This window comes from Chelonia mydas, chromosome 6, assembly GCF_015237465.2.
Source record: "Chelonia mydas isolate rCheMyd1 chromosome 6, rCheMyd1.pri.v2, whole genome shotgun sequence".
NCBI lineage: Eukaryota > Metazoa > Chordata > Testudines > Cheloniidae > Chelonia > Chelonia mydas.
The window spans coordinates 24,310,566-24,328,412 of record NC_051246.2 but is presented as its reverse complement, the minus strand read 5'-3'; the positions used below and the strand labels follow the sequence as shown (position 1 = coordinate 24,328,412).

Sequence of the window (17,847 nt, the reverse complement as noted above, 5' to 3'; positions counted from 1 at the left end):
GAGAGGGTGATGGATTAGTTTCATTGCACCATGACCCACTTCTGACAACAAAAATTACTACACGACCCCAGGAGCGGGGACAAAACCTGAGCCCTGCTGCCCCGGGTGGGGGGACCAAAGCCCAAGGGCTTCAGCCCCAGGTTGGGGGCCTGTAACCTGAGCCCCACCACCCAAGGCTGAAGCCCTCAGGCTTTGGACCCAGGTGATGGGGCTTGGGCTTGGGTACTAGGACCCAGCAAGTCTAATGCCAGCTCTGACGACCCCATTAAAATGGGGTCGAGACCCACTTTGGGGTCCCGACCCACAGTTTGAGAACCACTGGATTAGATGACCTCTTGAGGTCCCTTCCAGCCCTACATTTCTGTGATTCTATTATTCTGTTTTGGTGACCAGTCTCAGAAGTATCCCAGGTTGATTTATCTGATGGTGTAGTGCAGTGTTTGTCAAAGCCCATGGATTTTGACTGCCAAGGGGGGGCCACAAAAGGCAATCATGGGGGTTGTGAGGCACTGAATAGTGATACTTTTTTACTCTTACTTTTATAATAAATGTGAAAGGATCATGAAAAATTTTGACTTCGAATAAAGGCTTGCCAACCAGGAAAGGCTGAGCAATGCTGGTGTAGTGTTAGGAATAGTAATAACACCTCATTCTTATATAGCGTGTTTCATCTCAAAGTGCTTTGTAAAGGGGGTACATGTTAAAGCTGGACGGAAAAACTTCTACAGAAGCATATTCCATCAAAATATTCAGTTTCAATGCAATCGAAATGCTTCATGAAATTGGGTTGATTTTGCCAGAATTTCCTTTCTGAAGAAAACTGGAATAAAAAGTTCTGACAGTGTTTGAAACCCCCCGTTTCAACGTTTTTGGAATGAAGTGATTTTTCGTTTTGAAATTACTTTCTAAAAAAAGTCAAAACTTAAACAACACATTTCAGTCTTTTCAAAACGAAAGACTTTGGTCAACCCATAATACATTTTGTTTGGAATTTTCTTTCCTGGAAAATTTTTGAAATTTTTGGTTTTTCATTCCAATGTGCAAGGAAGCCAAATTTCGAAATGTCAAAAGCCTTCATGAAATGGAGTTCTGTCCTCCCCATGGCACTCGTCAGTATCATCCATCCCCATTTGACAGATGGGGAAACAGAGGCATGGAGAGTCATTTGTCCAGGATCACACACAGGCCAGTGACAGAGCTGGGAGCAGAATGCAGGTTTCCTGAGTTTCAATCCAGTGCTCTAGCCACTAGAGGCCATACTGCCTGGCATAGTATTGCTATCTAGGGTAGTATCTCTCTAAATAGGAATATCGCTATATAGCTCAGATGGGATGGCCTCCCTAAAATAAGGCTCATCATAAGCAGAGCAAACAGTCAAGTGAAATTGAACTGAATATATAGCCATGTTACTGGAGCATGAGATGAAGCCACTCCAGCCAAACATGCTAATCCCACCTCCTGTATAGTCTTACAGCAGAAATGGGTTGGCAGGAAGTCAATCCATTGGTTAAAAATGGCTACAAAACCTACAGATCTGCTATAGATTGGCCAAAGCTGCAACATTTGAATAAAAGAAAAGGAGTACTTGTGGCACCTTAGAGACTAACCAATTTATTTGAGCATAAGCTTTCGTGAGCTACAGCTCACTTCATCGGATGCATCCACAGTATGCATCCGATGAAGTGAGCTGTAGCTCACGAAAGCTTATGCTCAAATAAGTTGGTTAGTCTCTAAGGTGCCACAAGTACTCCTTTTCTTTTTGTGAATACAGACTAACACGGCTGTTACTCTGAAACCTAACATTTGAATAAATATCTTAATTCCTATTCGTTATTTGGATTACAGTTGTGTTCAGAGGGACCCACAGAGATTAGGGTCCCTTTGGGCTAGTCTCTGTACACACACACAGTCTCTGCCCCAAAGAGTTTACAACCTAAATAGACAAGGCAGATGGGTGAAGTGACTTCTCCCAGATCACCCAGCAGGTCAGCAGCAAAGCTGAGGTCTCCTGGGTCCCAGTTCAGTGCCCTATCCACTAGTCCACACTACCCTAATGTACAGGGTTGATTGCCACTCGGAGTTTTGCTTCAGTCCTATCTCTAAAATGTAGAGGAAGAAAACGTGAGCTAGCTAAGGAGTAATGCTAAGAGCTTCACATTGGGGTTTAACCCTTTCGCCGCCAACAGACCATGTCCTTGTCTTCATCAGCCTTGTCACTGGAATGTCTGTCTGTGTGACTGGCATGACAGCACCTATCTGATGGATCGACCCCTAGGGCGGATCATGTTTTCCTAGGTGGAGCTGGCATATCATATTCAGCATGGACTGGGTTAACTGGAGCAAACACAAAAAGGGGTTAATTAAGGCAACTGCGCCTATCTGTTGCCCTTCTTTGTGTATTTTCTGGCCCAGGAGATGTTGAATTGTCCCTAGGAGATGATGCATTTTCTAAAGTCTCACCAAACGGTAGGACTGAAATGTAATGGAATCTGAATGGAATCCTAGTCAAGGAGGAGCTTTAGCATGTTAGCCACGGCCATGTGATCACTCCAGCTGACATGGAACCTGTGGGTGTCAGCAGGAGCAAAGGAAGCCTGGCATGACATGGGCCAGCTCTCGTGTTGCTGTCAATGCCAGGTCCCGTCCCTCTCTTCCTTCAAAGCGGATGAAGGAGACAACGGGCACAAGCAGGAGAGAGGTCTGGGCAGGGAGAGCAGGGCTGGCACCTCCCATGGATGCTATCAGGCATAATTAATGAATGCATAGGAAATGCATCCTGATCCTGAGAGAGAAGACCCTGCACAAGGACCAAATGTTGTTAGTGGAAAGGGGTTGGCGATGATGAGATGTTTGTGACAGAAACACTGCCCTTGGGGGGCCCACGCAGGAGGCAGATCTGACCTTACTCTGCCTTTGGTGGCCACACTTGTGGTCAGTGCCGACAGAAAGGGTCACACAAGAATGCTAGATTAGGGAAAGCCTGAGCAAATAACACCAGGCTCCAGTTAGAAACATTAGCTGTTGATCACATGACGTTATCTCTTAAAGTGCCCAGGATAACAAAGCTCCATCTGTTCATGTTGTTGGACAGTTTTGGAAGTGTATGTAGTGCTGGGGAAAGGTGCCTAAAAGGTGCCTAAGTCTGCCTGTGCCCATGAGAACAGGTACAGCACAGACAGCAGCTGTACCAGATGCCCTACGCTTCTCTGCCAGCACACATCTACCACAGCCTGGGCTGTCCACCTCCAGAGGCGAGAGTGTCGTCCTGTCTTCCATGGCCTGTTATATCCCCCCAGGCCCCCACCCCGCTGTTACTAGGCTCCTGGAAAACATTAATGTGTTCATCCTCACAGCACTCCTGGGCGGGAAGTATTAGCCTTGTTTTACAGGTGGGGGGTGAGGCATTGAATAACTTGTCAAGTCACATAGGGAGTTCGTTGCAGAGCCAGGAATTTAACCCAGCTCTCCTGAGCCTCCATCTAATGCCTTTGTGATAGAACCATCCTCAGTTGTCTCCCCATCGTGGCTCTGCTGGGTTTGCCAATGAGGGTGCCTGTTAGGGCCAACTGCAGTGTGGTTTCTGTGTCATTGACACCAATCCACTAGGTACTGGTCTGAGATCACTGGTTTATTTCACACTGGCTGCCTAACAGCTATTTGATGGCAATGAATTTCCACCACTACCAACCTAAACTGGATTTGAACATGTGAACTAGAAGTGAAGGGCTCTGTCGCCCATCACAGAAAAATCCGTCTGTCTCTAAACAGAAACAAATTAAGAAAAAGAAAATGGTTCGCACTCAAAGGTCTGTATTGTTTTAGTTGGAAGGGAAGTTAACTGTTGCAAGGGAGACCAGCACCCAGCACTTGTTGTTAATCCTCTCTGTAACATTAGGGTCAAGTTTTTCAAAAATTGTTTTCCGAAATGTGCCCCCCCACATTTTGTTTGTTTCACATGAGCAAATCTGGGGGGTTGGTGCTTGTTTTGGATGGATATTTTTTTTTAAAACTGGTGCTGATAGCTCCTGCTTTCAAATGAGGGGAAGACTGGCCAGCCTGTTTTAAGGAGCTAGTGATTTGGTGTGCCTCAATTATGTGCCTTAAAGGGTCCAGATTTTCCCAAAGTGCCGCATCCCCAGCCTGTGAAAATCAGGCTGATGCGAGGGGTCTCTAACTGGATACCTGAAGACTGAGGCACTCACAATTGTTAGTTGTTTTTGGATGATCTTGGCCTATTGCTTGTGTGAGAACACACCCAGGTGAGTGTGAGAGTGCAGGCAGCCTGTGTGTGTGGCACTGGGGCATGCTGTGGTGACTAGAGGAGTGAGTGGGTCCTGCTAGGAATCTGAAACAAACACTCCCTGTTCTCCAAATTAAATATTTCACATATCAGAGATTCTACAGAAGATAAACACACAGCTAAAAATAATCCAAGCTGGTGGGGAAGTGACCGCAGTCGCTGGCAATCACTGGCTCTGGATTTAGCCAAAGCTAACTGGGCAGGTAGTCAGAATGGGACAGGTGTGTCTGAAAGAACCCTAAGGCTGAGGAGGAGACGTCTCTGGGTGTCTAGTTTGAACGCAGGAAACGTTCCTTTCATGCTGACCGTTCCTTTCATACTGACAATCCTCAGAACCCCACCCAGTTACCTCCTGGGGCTGTTCCTTGCAGCTCAGAACCAGGGGCAGGATAGTAGGCTGTATTTGGGGGGGGAACAGTAGAGGATCAAGACTCTGTGATGGTCCAGGTTTGTCCCATGTTAAACCTCTCCCCCTCCTCCAGGGATCAGTCCATCTTCACAGGACTGGAGCAGCTCCTTGTCCCACCCCATCACACTTACTCCCCTGGGCTCTGCTGCGCAGCAGTACTCAGCACTGACAGCTCCAACGGGAGCCTCTTCAGCCCTCTCTGTGTCATATCTCCCCTGCCCTACGTACCTACCCATGTCATAGGTATATTGCAGAGCATGAGATCTTCCCACTGACTGCAGAGTGTGAGTTGGATCAGAAACCAAGGCTGGTTTCCCCTTTACTGCACATGGTGGGGTAAATCAGCAGCCACAAAAATGTCTCTTCCACTCTGGTAGCATAACAATGTGGGTTAACTGTGGAAGAATTCTCCAAAGAACCCAATACTCTGTTATCTAAGCTCCTCAGAAACAATAATAAACTCAGGATTTGTACTAAAATAAAAAAAGGTTTCCTGAGAAAAGGCTTAGGTGGGGTGAACTTCCCAGCATTGAAAGTAAACCACCCATGTGTTTCTCCTGAGACTGGGCTTGGCATGGATTGCTCCCTTGGAGGGGGGACTGCAAGGTCACTGCCAGATTGGATTAGAGCTCAGACAGGGACTGCCTCTGCAGCTGCCCTCCTTACTGTGGATCAACAGAAGGGGTTAGAGCAGAGGTGGGCAAACTACGGCCCGCAGGCCACATCTGGCCCACGGGACCATCCTGCCCGGCCCCTGAGCTCCCAGCCAGGGAGGCTAGCCCACAGCCCTTCCCCCGCTGTCCCCCCTCCCCCGCAGCCTGAGCGTGCTGCGCCGCGCCACCAGCGCTCTGGCCCGCTGCTCTTCCCGGGCAGTGTGACGGTGTGGCTGGCTCCGGCATGGTAAGGGGGCGGGGAGTGGGGGATCCCGGGGCGGCAGTCAGGTGACAGGGAGCAGGAGGCGGTTGGATGGGTCGGAGGTTCTCGGAGGGGATCAGGGGATGGGGAACAGGGGGGGTTTGATAGGGCGTGGGAGTCCCAGGGGGACTGTCAGGGGTGTGGATAGGGGTTGGGGCAGTCAGGTGACAGGGAGCGGGGGGGTTGGATAGAGGGTGGGGTCCTGGGGGGGGGCGGTCAGGGGACAAGGAGCAGGGGGGTTGGATGGGTCAGGAATTCTGAAGGGGGCAGTCAGAGGGCGGGAAGTGGGAGGGGGCAGATAGGGGGCAGAGGCCAGGCAGTTTGGGGAGGTACAGCCTTCCCTACATGGCCCTCCACATAGTTTTGCAACCCCGATATGGCCCTCGGGCCAAAAAGTTTGCCCACCCCTGGGTTAGAGACTAAAGCCTGATCTTGCAATCTGCATTCAAAACATAAAACTGATACCACAAAGCACCACCGCTGAGAACATGCTGGTATTTGCAGAATCTTTATACGAAATTCACAAACCGCTTGGAAGGAGCTCATGAAATGGGGGCTATTTCCCCTCCCTTGTCAACCTGCAAGCCACATTTAATCTAGATAGATATAGCTCAAGAGTCCATTCCTGCAGAGCGCTGGAAGCTCTCAATGCCCAGTGGGGTCAGTGGGAGTTGAGGGCCCTCAGCAGCTCACAGGATCGGGCCCAATGCTAGTGAAGAGACCCAAATAATAGCATCATGTATACTACTACTGTTACCAAAAGAATATTCCTGCCAGAAGATGAATCTGTCCTCAAGAACATGAGAGAACTGGCTGCATGCAAGTTCCCGTCAGCATCGCTGATCTATAAATATCTGGGGAAAGTGCAGAATCTAAAAGCTCTTGGGAGAAGTTTGGAGGTTGACTTCAGTGTCCGTCTGAAGGGAGAATTAGCAGAGGGCAGACTCTCCAGTCTCTGAGCTGATTCATATCATGTGAATTTACCTTGTGCTTCTGTATTGACAGCCCTGTCAAATCCAAGTTAGGGAAAAACACAGAGCAGGTTTCAGCTTGTCATGTCTCTGCTGATCACACACCTTGCCAAGGATGCCATGCTGCTCAGGATCTGTGCTTCTATCATGAGTAAACAGTTGTGGCTCAGAACTGGGCACTTTCTTTCCTGGCTTTTGAAATTCCCCCCTATTCTTACTCTTTTTTTGCTTTCTCTCTCCATGCACCAGGCAGAAATGCTAAGGGTGAGGAAAACCTGGTAGCCATGCTGGGCCTGACTGTCCATTGCCTGGCACCTTGAGGAGGTGCTTAACCCAGAGCAAAGTGGGTGTGGAGCACGGCCATTCTGATCTGGTGGCATTCTACACTCATTGCGCACTGGTGTGACTACACACAGTGCAGGCCAAGGGTGAATCAGGCCCTCTAGTTGCAAAGGCCCGAAGGTGATTTTAAATAACTGGAAGGGAACAACTCCGACTTCATATGGCATCTGATTTAAACATATCCCTTCCCCCAAGCCCCTGTGATAAGGTCTTGTTTCCTTCCATTCCTAAGTCTTCCTGCCAAGGGAAGCAGTCCACAGACAGCAGCGGTCATCCCTGCACTGCATTACTGCCTTCTCTGACTCACTGCTGCTTCCGGGGTCCCTGGGAATGCAGGTTTTGGAGCCTCAGGATCCTGCCTTAATCAGTTCCTAAGGATCTAATAAGGGCTTGATGCAGGAATCTCTGGGTGGTATGGCCTGCTTGTGTTATGGAGAACGTCCGCTAGAGGAACACAATGATCCCTTCTAAAATCCTGACTGCCTTAATATCTGTTACTCTATAATAATGAGAACTAAGGGCTCAATTTTCACTGCTTTAGGGTGCCCCCTTGTGAGCCCAGGGGCCTGATTTGAGTCTGAGCCCCTACATTCCAGCTGAAGTCAATGGGAGCTGTGAGTGCTCTGAAAATCAGGCCCTAGGTGCCTCAAGATGGGGACCCCAAAATGGAGACGCCCAAAATCAGGGGAGCCTTTTGGGAATGCAGGCACAGGTAAATAAACGAGCATTGTATAGAAAAGCTCATACAATCTTTTAAAAAGACCCAAATCAAAAGTGTCAGAAGGGTGGGTCTGTAATATGAGTCATTGATATGGAAAAACAACTCCAGATTCCCCAGGCTCCCTGGGAATGGCTCAGTGCCCGTGTTTGCGGAGACTTCTGTAGCTTTTTCCTCTTGCCCAAAGCCTTGAAATGTTGGCTGGTTTTGGTTTTCTGCTCTCCCATTCTGCAGTCAGTAAAACCTGCCACCTTGCCCTATAATTAGCACAGAGTCCACAACAGATGGGAACAGACCAAGAGACTCTGGAAACATTTCTAATCTCAGCAGCAAGTCTGACTCAGGTGGCTGAGAGAAAGCGAGGGCCTGATTCAAAGCCCATCCAAGTCAGTGGGAATCTTTCCATTGACTTTACTGGGCTTTGGATCCTGACCCCTTAGCGCCAGATAGGGCAGATGCTTGCTTAGGAGGTGCACTGGTGACTTCAGAGTGAAATGCTCTCAGATCCGAATAGCACAAATGGGAATATTTCTCCCTCCTCCATTCCTGACTCAGGACCATGAATCCAGTACAGTTAGTGTATAATGCCAGGTTGGAAAGAGTGAACTAAGGGCTCGCTCATCAGAGAAGTCAGTGGGAGTGGAAGTAGTCTCAATGGGAGCAGCATCTGACCTGAAGTCTCAAGATGAAAAGAATCCTATACCCCCCCCCCTTTTTTTTCCTCGGGTGCACCTTGTGTTTACATTATAAATCAGAGACTGGGCCAATCAAAATAGGGAATTATATTGCATGGGAAGCTTGGCCAATCAAAATAGGGAATGGCTGTGCGCGTGAGACTCGTATTCTAATGAGTAGAGCACTGTCTACCTCCTGAGTAGCAAGAAAAACTCCAGAGGAACATAATGTTCTACTCCAGCCAAACTCCTAACATGGCACTGAATGAGGGGCTCTGTGTCTATGCAAAGTGTGGAGGGTGTCTGTATGAATGGCAGCGTGTCCATTTCTCCTGGCTGAGCGCTCGCATTCAAAGAGCTTTTCCTCACACGCACACCTCCCCCAGGAGCCAGAACTGCATCACATTTGCCTTCTCCAAGCTAGGAGGCACTTGACTTCTGAAGCAGACAGCGGCATGAATGTGCTGGTGTGGCCTAGTGGCTGGAGTGGAAGACAGAATGTCGGGACTCCCAGCTCTGTCACTGGCTCACTGTGTAACATTGGGTAAGTTGCTTGAAGGCTCTATGCCTCCATTTTAAGAAAAGGGTACAGTATACTGATCTACCTAATAGTGGGGGCTGTGAGCCTTTGTAAAGGAACATTCAAGAGCTCATATCCTTGCTTGAAATGGGGTGGAATATACCCACGATGCATTGTTATTTAATGGCCCAAACTACATTATTTAAGCACATCAATCAGAAAATGCAAAACCTTGCTTCCTTCAGCAGCTTTACTCTCAGGCAGGCTGCACATCGGTGAGAATACTTGTCATTTAAAAGCCCACACTCGCTGCACAGTGACATGACAGATCACAGTTCTTTTCTTATACTGAGAGTAATAACTGTTACCGCAGCTATAACATATGGTAGCCAGGTCAGTGATTGACTTCTTAGTGACGGTTATTTTAAGCTAATCATTTACCTGCATAAATATTTAATTAAAACCACTATTTAACACACGTGCTGGGTGGCCAAGTTAACATGTTAACACAATACAATAATCTCTAGCTTGCCCTTAAGAGAGATTCCCTTGTTTATAAGATACCTCTGGCCCTCAACACCAATTTGTTATCTGATTTCATAAGTGACCCATAAAGCTGCTCTTAATAGAGCTGGCAGGCAAATGCACTGCAGCATTCTGCTTCCCAGCAAAGGCCCTGTCTACACTAGGACCACGGTAGCGCTGACAGCTGTACTTCACTGTGGTCACTAGCGTTATTATGGTACCAGTCTGAACAAGGCCAAAATGTTTCAAGAAAGAAGACCTGCCATAATGGCTTGCTTCACACCACCCAGCAGGAAATGCTGAGGTGTGTTCCTCTTTAAGAGCCTTTCTCAGCCTCTGCAGCCCCCCCCCCCCCCCATGAGATGATTTATTGAAGGGGTTGAGGTCAGTGACCTGTGTGTGTGACTGGGAGGCTGTTGTAATTCTTTTCCACCAGCTCCACCTGAGAGATTGGCTGCTAAGGGTGTTTTTGACACTCCCCCAAAGGTGGATGTTAAAGCTGGACTCACTTGCCTGGCTGATATTCAGGCTTGCAAAGGGATAAAGTCACTCCATCAAAGACTGAAACCAGGGCTTTACACCCGTTGGTTAACAGAAGAATGCCCTCTGCAAGGAGGGGCAGTAAATGCAAGGCATGGGGCTTAGCATTAAGAATTTACAAGTGCCTGCTGGCCAGCCTGCCTCCCAAAGGGGGATGGACTCTCTGGACCAGGTTCAGTGCTGATTCACACGCCCTGATTGATATCAATGGGACTGCAGCTGGGTGCAAATCCAGATTGGTGAATCTGACCCCTCCCACTTCAGGAGATGTTCTCCATTTCTTAGGGTCCCTTTCCTGTTAAACTGCTGGCTTCTTCTTCTGTTGAGTCAAGAAGCCTCTGTCAGGCTCCCTAATGCCCTGAGAGAAATAAAGCTGCAAATATTCCCGTGTCTGACCCCACAGGTGAGTAGCTGCGTCACCTGCCCTGGAGTCACTCTCCTCCCCTTTCCAGGGGGCCTGAAGCAGTTCACAGATGCCTTCAGTTGGGATAAACTGTTGCATCAGTAAATTCCATTGACAACTGTGGGAATTTTGAGGGTTTTTTTGCTGGGCGATGGAGGATTTAGACGTTTCATCTGCTGAAATCGTGTCTGACGCTTTAGGGCTTTTTTCAGTCTGTAAACTAACTATTACTGCTTTCATCTCCCTCTCCTCCTGCTCGGTTTCTATTTCTTACTCACGTCCTGTCTGTATATTTTTGGACACTTGCTAACAATTCACTTTGGGCTGAAACTTGGCACTTAGGAACTCAGCCGGGAGTGTCCCTATAAAACAAACAGATATTGTTTGAGCCGGTCTGGTGGCAGCATAATGACATGGGGGGAGGGCGTGAGTCTCCAGCCCTAGGCCTGGCAGGGGCTGGGAGTGCTACTGAAGCAGCCCATTCAGCCCCTGGACAATATGTGGAGTGGCACTGATGGGCTCTGGAAACCCTACTCCCCAGAACCCGTCTGGGGATCAGTAGACTTGGGAGCCATCCATGGCTTGGGCTTCTATTTGACAGTAGTGAGTTGGAGGAAGTCTTGAACAGAGGGCTTGCTGGGGCTGATCAACAGTATGCCACACCCCGCGTGTACCTGGAGGGTAGTGTGGCTCTGAATGATGTGGCATTTCTGTAAGGTGATATCCCTGCAGCTGCTCCTCCTGTGTGCCCGACACACTTCTGCTGTTAATATTTCATGCCTGCTAGTCTTCCTTGCACCGCTGCACAATAGGTGCCTATGACAGCCAGCTCCATTTACAGCTGCAGCCAGAGAGAATGAATGGATTTTTGTTTGGAGTGGTGTTAGGTTTCCTCACCCCTTGTGGTCAGAGTTGTCCTATGGGGGTAGATGGCTCTGCAAGGGGTAGGGGAGCTGATCTGGCCAGACTGATTTGGCTGGCAGGATCAAAAGGCAGTGGGAGTCTGTTGGATGTAGATTGCATCCTGTAAACAAATATCAGTGTGTCTATGGGCCAAATTAGCAGCTGGCATAATTCCACAGACCTAATCCATTGACTTCTCCGCTGATGTAATTCCACTGAACTTGGCCCTGAGCATCCACAGGGGAAGAAAGTCCCAGTGTTCATGCTTGACTGTGTGATAGATATGTGCGGGGATCCCAGTCAACATAGGAGCATAAGAATTACCATATTGGATCAGACATGTGGTCCATCTAGTTCACTATCCTGTTTCTGACAGTAGTCAGCAGTAGACGGTGCAGGAAACTCCACAATAGGCAGAAGTAGTATAAACCCCCAGGAAGGTCTCTCCTTAATCCCTAATGGTTAGAGATTGGTTTAAACCCTGCAGCATGGGGTTCTGTTAGCATTAACTATTATAACTTTGTGTTATCCATGTAAATGTCCAATCTCTCTTTGAATGGTGCTAAATTCTTGGCCTCAACAACAAGCTAAACTGCACTGCCCATTTTACTGTACAAATACATGTCTTTCACTGCATTTGTACATCAGTTTTCTGTATTCCAGCACCTTCTTTACTATGTCCTTTTGTGCACTTTTTGCCTGATTCTCTGTTGCTTTACACCAGTACAAAAGGGGTATACAATGCTATTAAGTCAAAATAAAACTGTACTGAATCCAGATCTTCTGAGTTCCAGTCTTAATCATACCACCATCATTCCTCTTGGGTTTTGTAAGGAGTCTCTACAAACATTGCTGGCGGCAGAACCCCAGTTATCTGGCTCTGTAGTCATGACTCGAGCTGGTCGAAACTCAGAATTTCCATTCTGCAGGAAACTTTTTGAAATTTGTTTTTATTCCGAAATTAAATGACAGCAAAAAAATATCTCGCCAAATGCAGTTTTCGAAAAGCTGTCATTTTGGATCAATTAAAATGTTCCATTTCAATCAGATCAGAAAGTTGTGTTCCGCTTTCAACAAGTTTTATTTTTTTAATTTGTAATATCAATTTTTAAATGAAGAGTCGTTTTGAAACAAAAATCAAAATATTCCATTCTGTTAACGTCAAAAGGGAACGTTTTGACCTTAGCAAAATGCTTTTGTTGTTGTTGTTCTTCGGTTTCTTTTCTTAACAAAATTTTCACACACATGTTTCCATGAAAACTTTCAATTTTGACAAAATGGAATTTGTCAGTGGAAAGCTTGTTGCCATCTCTACTCATGACGTCCTCTTCCAAGTGAGAGCTCGAGGAATAACAACCTTTGTTTGTTTGCAAACAAAGGAATAAGGGCAACAGACTGACTGACTGAAAATGACTATAAGTGAAGGTTTTGGTTTTCAAAGTGCCTTGGAAGAAGAGTGCTGGCTTTCAGTCAGGTGAGCCCTATTTTATTTCATTGAAGTCATTTTATTTCTTCAGTCGCCACTTCCAGCTATTGATAAAGAAACACCGTCTGCCAAAGGCGCAAACACAGAGGCATTGTGGTACCAGCCAGCTATGTCTAAATCATAGATCATCCCTATATGGTTCTTGTTTCTGTCTCTCTGATGACAGGAGTTGGGATTACAACCAGTATGTGGAACAGGGATCCCATTTTCTGAAATCCTGAATTACCTTTAAATGCTTCAATATAGCTCTACAAGGGTTGCCCTCAACTATTGCAGCCTGCCATAGCACTGTGCCACATCTCTGTTAATATACAAGGTGCATATACTCAATAGACATGATGGTGGAGACCTAGTTCAGTTTGCCATTTGAAAAGGTGCTAAGGCAAGAAGAATGGGTCAGGGGTTCAGTTCAGTTCAGAAGTCCACCACAGACTTCTTAATGTGACCTTAGGCAAGTCACTTAGTCACTCTGCCTCAGTTGCCATCTGTAAAATGGAGATAATGCAATTTCCCTACCTCACAGGGTTATTGTGAGGATAATTACATTAAAGATTGTGAGGTGCTTAGATATTATGGTAATGTGGGCCACACCTGGAGGGGGAGATGGTGGGTCCAAGACACACAGTTTAATCTGGATCTCAACACTCCCAAAACCAAAGTGTGTCAGAGATTGGGCTGAACCCTAATCCCAGATTCCAGTACTGGCTGATGCATTGCCTGCCTTTGTTCCAAGCTTATTGTATGGTTCTGCAGGTAGTTTCTGGCCACATTTTAGTATTTGGCTCATTCTGTTAAGGAGAGTTTTCAGAGATGTGGTTTATGTTCACATCAAATGTCACCATAAACTGGAATGATGTTCTAATGAGACCCCCGTTTAGTTCACATTTGAATCTGAACTCTGCAATCTGGTCTGCTTAAAAGACAGGCTAAAGCTCTGAATTCTCTCTAGTAGCTGGAATCTAGTGTGCAGTTGGAATGATTGGCATTTTAGTCGGCACTAAGGACTAGACCCTGGACGTACACAGCTAAGAGCATGAGCCTCTACAATTAGAGCTAAAGCAGAACTAGTTCCTCTAGCTAGGAGCTGTCGGAAACATATCCTCTGTGGATCAGACACACGGGGATGTACAATACATGCCATACAGTGAGTTACACAGTAACCAGAATGATCCCCCCCAAGAGACGTTCCAAATGAAGTCTGTTCGCTTTGCCCTTTGCTTCATTTCCAATGGAAGAAAGTGTGTCGCTGGATTTGTCCAGGCAGCTTAAAAGGGCCATTTCTAATCTTAATGATGCAGAAGCATTTTAACAACCTCAGCACAAATAATTAACCTGGCACAAGGGAAAAAAAGCTGTCATTGTATTTGAGCTCTGGACCCATGTTGGGGATCTTGTTCTGGGTCACAGAACATCAGCCATGTGATTTCTCCTGGCTCCTTATCGGAGCTCCTGTTCTAGGGCCAAACTGCAGAAGTTGTGGCAGGTGCCTGCTGCAACATGCCAGCTGGCAGAGAAGGAACCCAGCGGAGTAGTCAATGGTGCTGAGAAGGGAAGGGGTGGAAAAGTCATCTGTGCAGCACAAATACTACCTCACAGATGTGGGATGCACCAAACCACCTGCAATCAATGAACCCATCAGGCCTTTACCAGTTTCCCCCAAGTTGTCCCCTCTGAGCTACCAGGTCTCTTGTATGTCTGTGCAGAGGCTTGGCCCTGATTTCCAGCCCCGAAGGGTGTCACAGGCAAAGCTTTACCTGTGGGCACAAAGGAGGCGCACCCTTGTTCGACACCCTTGTGCTAGTTCCCAGGGGAGAGGTGGGCAGGGAACGAGGGGATCAGGACTGGTGCTCATCTAACGGAAAGGCACTATTAAAACCATGCAGGGCACCAGGGTGAGCACGATTGGTCTTTGTGAGCTCCTGGCAACGCCAGGGGAGAGCCTGGCAACAGAGACACCTGTTAGCCTCAGACTGATGTGCTCCTGGAGCTGAAAGGAGAGTTAGTGGTGGCTGTTTTAAGGGGACAGTAACCTAGGCCAGTTAATATAGCCTGTGCAGCCTGAGGCTAAATAGCAGTGGAGAATCTGGCTCAGTGAGAACTGTCAGGTAGTGGAATGGCCTCCCAAGGGAAGAGGCAGAAACATGGGGCACTTCAGAGTAGACAGTACAAAGCCCTTCAGGGCAGGGATTGATTCATGTAGATTTTCCAGACTGCAATTAAACTCACCCTACGTTCTCTTTGATTGAATAGTAATCAGGACCACTGTCCTTCTGCATCCCATCTGCTGGCTAAGGGGAGCTGTTAATAAGGACACACAGCCATGGACAGCTGCCTGTACACGTTTTTAGTGCTCCATTTTCTAGATCACTGTTTTGGCCAACTCCAGCTCGGATGACAAGTTATTCACTTTGATTTAATTACTTATTAAAATGTGAACACCCACAGTCACATGGACACGCAGCAGGAAAAGGGTCCTCCCAATCTATCCCACATGTGACAGGATCACCAAATCAGCTGGGCACTCCCAAGGTATCATATGCACACACTGGCAAGCGATAGCTATGATCACAACACAAGTGCATTTTGGTCTCTCTATCCTGCTGAATCTGTTCCTGCCCAGTTTTAATTCTCTTGAGTTTCAGCTGGCTGGGTTGCTGCTTATTGCAGCTAATTAAGCTTTTTTGTTTTTGTTTGCTTTTGTTTTTTTAAAAGCAGCTGTGACCGGCAGCAGTAATTAACCTTTGGATGTTTTCTTCAGCGTTCAGCCCCAACTGAGATTGGTCAGTGAACTGAAATCAGTGCCCTGAGCCTTTTGTGACATGTTTACTCTTCCCTCCTCATCTCCAGGGCAAAAAAAAAACCACTTTATTCACATTCCTCACATGCCAGCCTACTTCAGGTTTAATTTGAATCACAAGGGGTGCCTGGGACTCCAAGATACTGCCTGATTACAGCAAATCTGGATCTGGATACCAGCCCCGACTCTCCTCTCACTAGCACTGGTTTTGCACGGATGTAAAACTATAAGGCCAGATCTTCAGCTGGCATCAGTTGGTGCAGTTCCATTGGAGCCATGCCGAGGCTCTGATGCATAGATTTCAACGAATTACTCCTGGTTTATATCACAGTGAAAGAGAGGGGATCAGGCCTGCTGATTACACCCCCCATGAAATTTTGGAGGTGTGCTGATACGGGATTTTCAATCAGCCCGTTATAGAAACAGGGACCATCCAGTTGTGGGTCTGGATTTGGGGACAGATTTCAAACCCTGCTTGAAGTCAATGGAACTACTCACACACTAAAAGTTAAGAACATGCTTCAGTGCTTTTCTGGATCAAGGCCTAATTCCCCAGGCAACCACACTGACATCTATGGACCTGATTTGAATCTCACGCTGGTGTAAATCTGGATCAACTCCACTGAAGTCCATGTAACTGAGATCAGAATTTGGCGCTTTGGAGTTGCACTGGGGGTAAATCAGCATAGACTGTGGCCCACAATATTGATCAGAGAGTCCTTGACTACGCTAAGCACCAGCATCCACCATCAGTATGTGAATTCCTTAGTTCCGTCAGGTTAGTATCAGAAATATTAAAGTGAGGCCGTGAAGGGATCCCAGAGAAGTTCCACTTGCAGCAATGATCAAGCAGGTAGCGAATACAGTAACTTCTTGCTTTATGTTGTAGTTATGAACCCTGAAAAATGTGACTTAAAGCGAAACAATGTTAAGTGAATCCAATTTCCTCATAAGAATTAATGTAAATGAGGGGGGTAGGTTCCAGGGAAATTTTTTTCACCAGACAAAAGACCATATTATGTAAATATATGTATACACAGTATAAGTTTTAAACAAACAATTTAATATTGTACACAGCAATGATGACTGTGATGCTTGGCTGAGGTGGTGGAGTCAGAGGGTGGGATATTTCCCAGGGGATGCCTTACTGCTAAATGATGAACTAGAACTCAGCAGAGCCCTCAAGGGTTAACACATTGTTGTTAATGTAGCCTCACACTCTACAAGGCAGCACAAATGGAGGGAGGGGGACAGCATGACAGACAGAGGAACACACCCTGTGTGAGAGAGATGCGCATTGCCCCTTTAAGTACGCTAACCGCACTCTAAGTACATTGCCTTTTTAAGTAAATCAGGAAGTTGAGTCAGCAGCTGCTGCCTGTAAGCTCCCTCCTCCTGAGCCCTGTTATGTCCCCTTCTCCCCTCTCTTCCCTCCCCGCTCTATGGAGATAGGGTAAGCAGGTGGCAGGAGCAGGGGGACACCCTGATATTAGCCCCTCTCTTACCCCACCCCAGCCCGCACCGCAAGCAGGAGGCTCCCGGGAGCAGCTCCAAGGCAGAGGGCAGGAGCAGCACATGGCCGTGGGTGGAGGGACAGCTGAACTGCCGGCAATTGATAGCCTGCTGGGCGGCTGCCGCACAGGGAACTTAGGGGAGCGGGGAGCTGACGGGGGGGCTGCCGGTCCACCCTGGTTCCAAGCCCCCACCACTAGCTCCAACGGGCTGCTCTTCCTGCAAGCAGTGGACAAGGCAGGCGGCTGCCAAACAACGTTATAAGGGAACATTGCGCAACTTTAAACAAGCATGTTCCTGAATTGATCAGCAACGTAACAATGAAACAAGATTAACTGGGACGACTTTAAGTGAGGAGTTACTGTAGTCTGATGGGTTTCAGAGTAGCAGCTGTTTTAGTCTGTATCCGCAAAAAAAAAAAAAAAAGGAGGACTTGTGGCACCTTAGAGACGAACAAATTTATTTGAGCATAAGCTTTCGTGAGCTACAGCTCACTTCCAGAAAATCCACTCATGAAGTCAGTAGAGTTGGGCTGATGAGGCAGGATCCAGATTGTTTCGGACATTGTTTGGGTTGAAGGCTGACTTGAGGAAGAGTTAAGGTTTGGCGTCACTAACCCAGAAACCCTGTGAGATCAATTATTTGTGTGAGAGTTCTCCCACCTAGGGCAAAAGATTCACGATAGCAGGAGCTGTCAGGAGATTTAAGCTGCATCTGAATGGGATCATTACAGTGGCTCTGGCTTTGGATCTAAACAAGAACCAAAACCACTGGGGCACATTTGGATGCTGGGCTCTCACTCCAAACCTCCTATCACCCAACTTCCATAAAA

General features: G+C 47.3%; 1 protein-coding gene and 1 long non-coding RNA gene across 5 annotated transcripts in view; one reads left to right on the top strand and one right to left on the bottom strand.

Annotated features, from left to right (window-relative positions):
* Positions 1 to 17,847, bottom strand: part of EPS8L2 (EPS8 like 2) — a 111,600-nt gene that overhangs the window by 87,310 nt on the left and 6,443 nt on the right. The gene's annotated exons all lie outside the window — the stretch shown is intronic.
* Positions 1 to 17,847, top strand: part of LOC122466278 — a 29,650-nt gene that overhangs the window by 7,373 nt on the left and 4,430 nt on the right. The window lies entirely within an intron of this gene.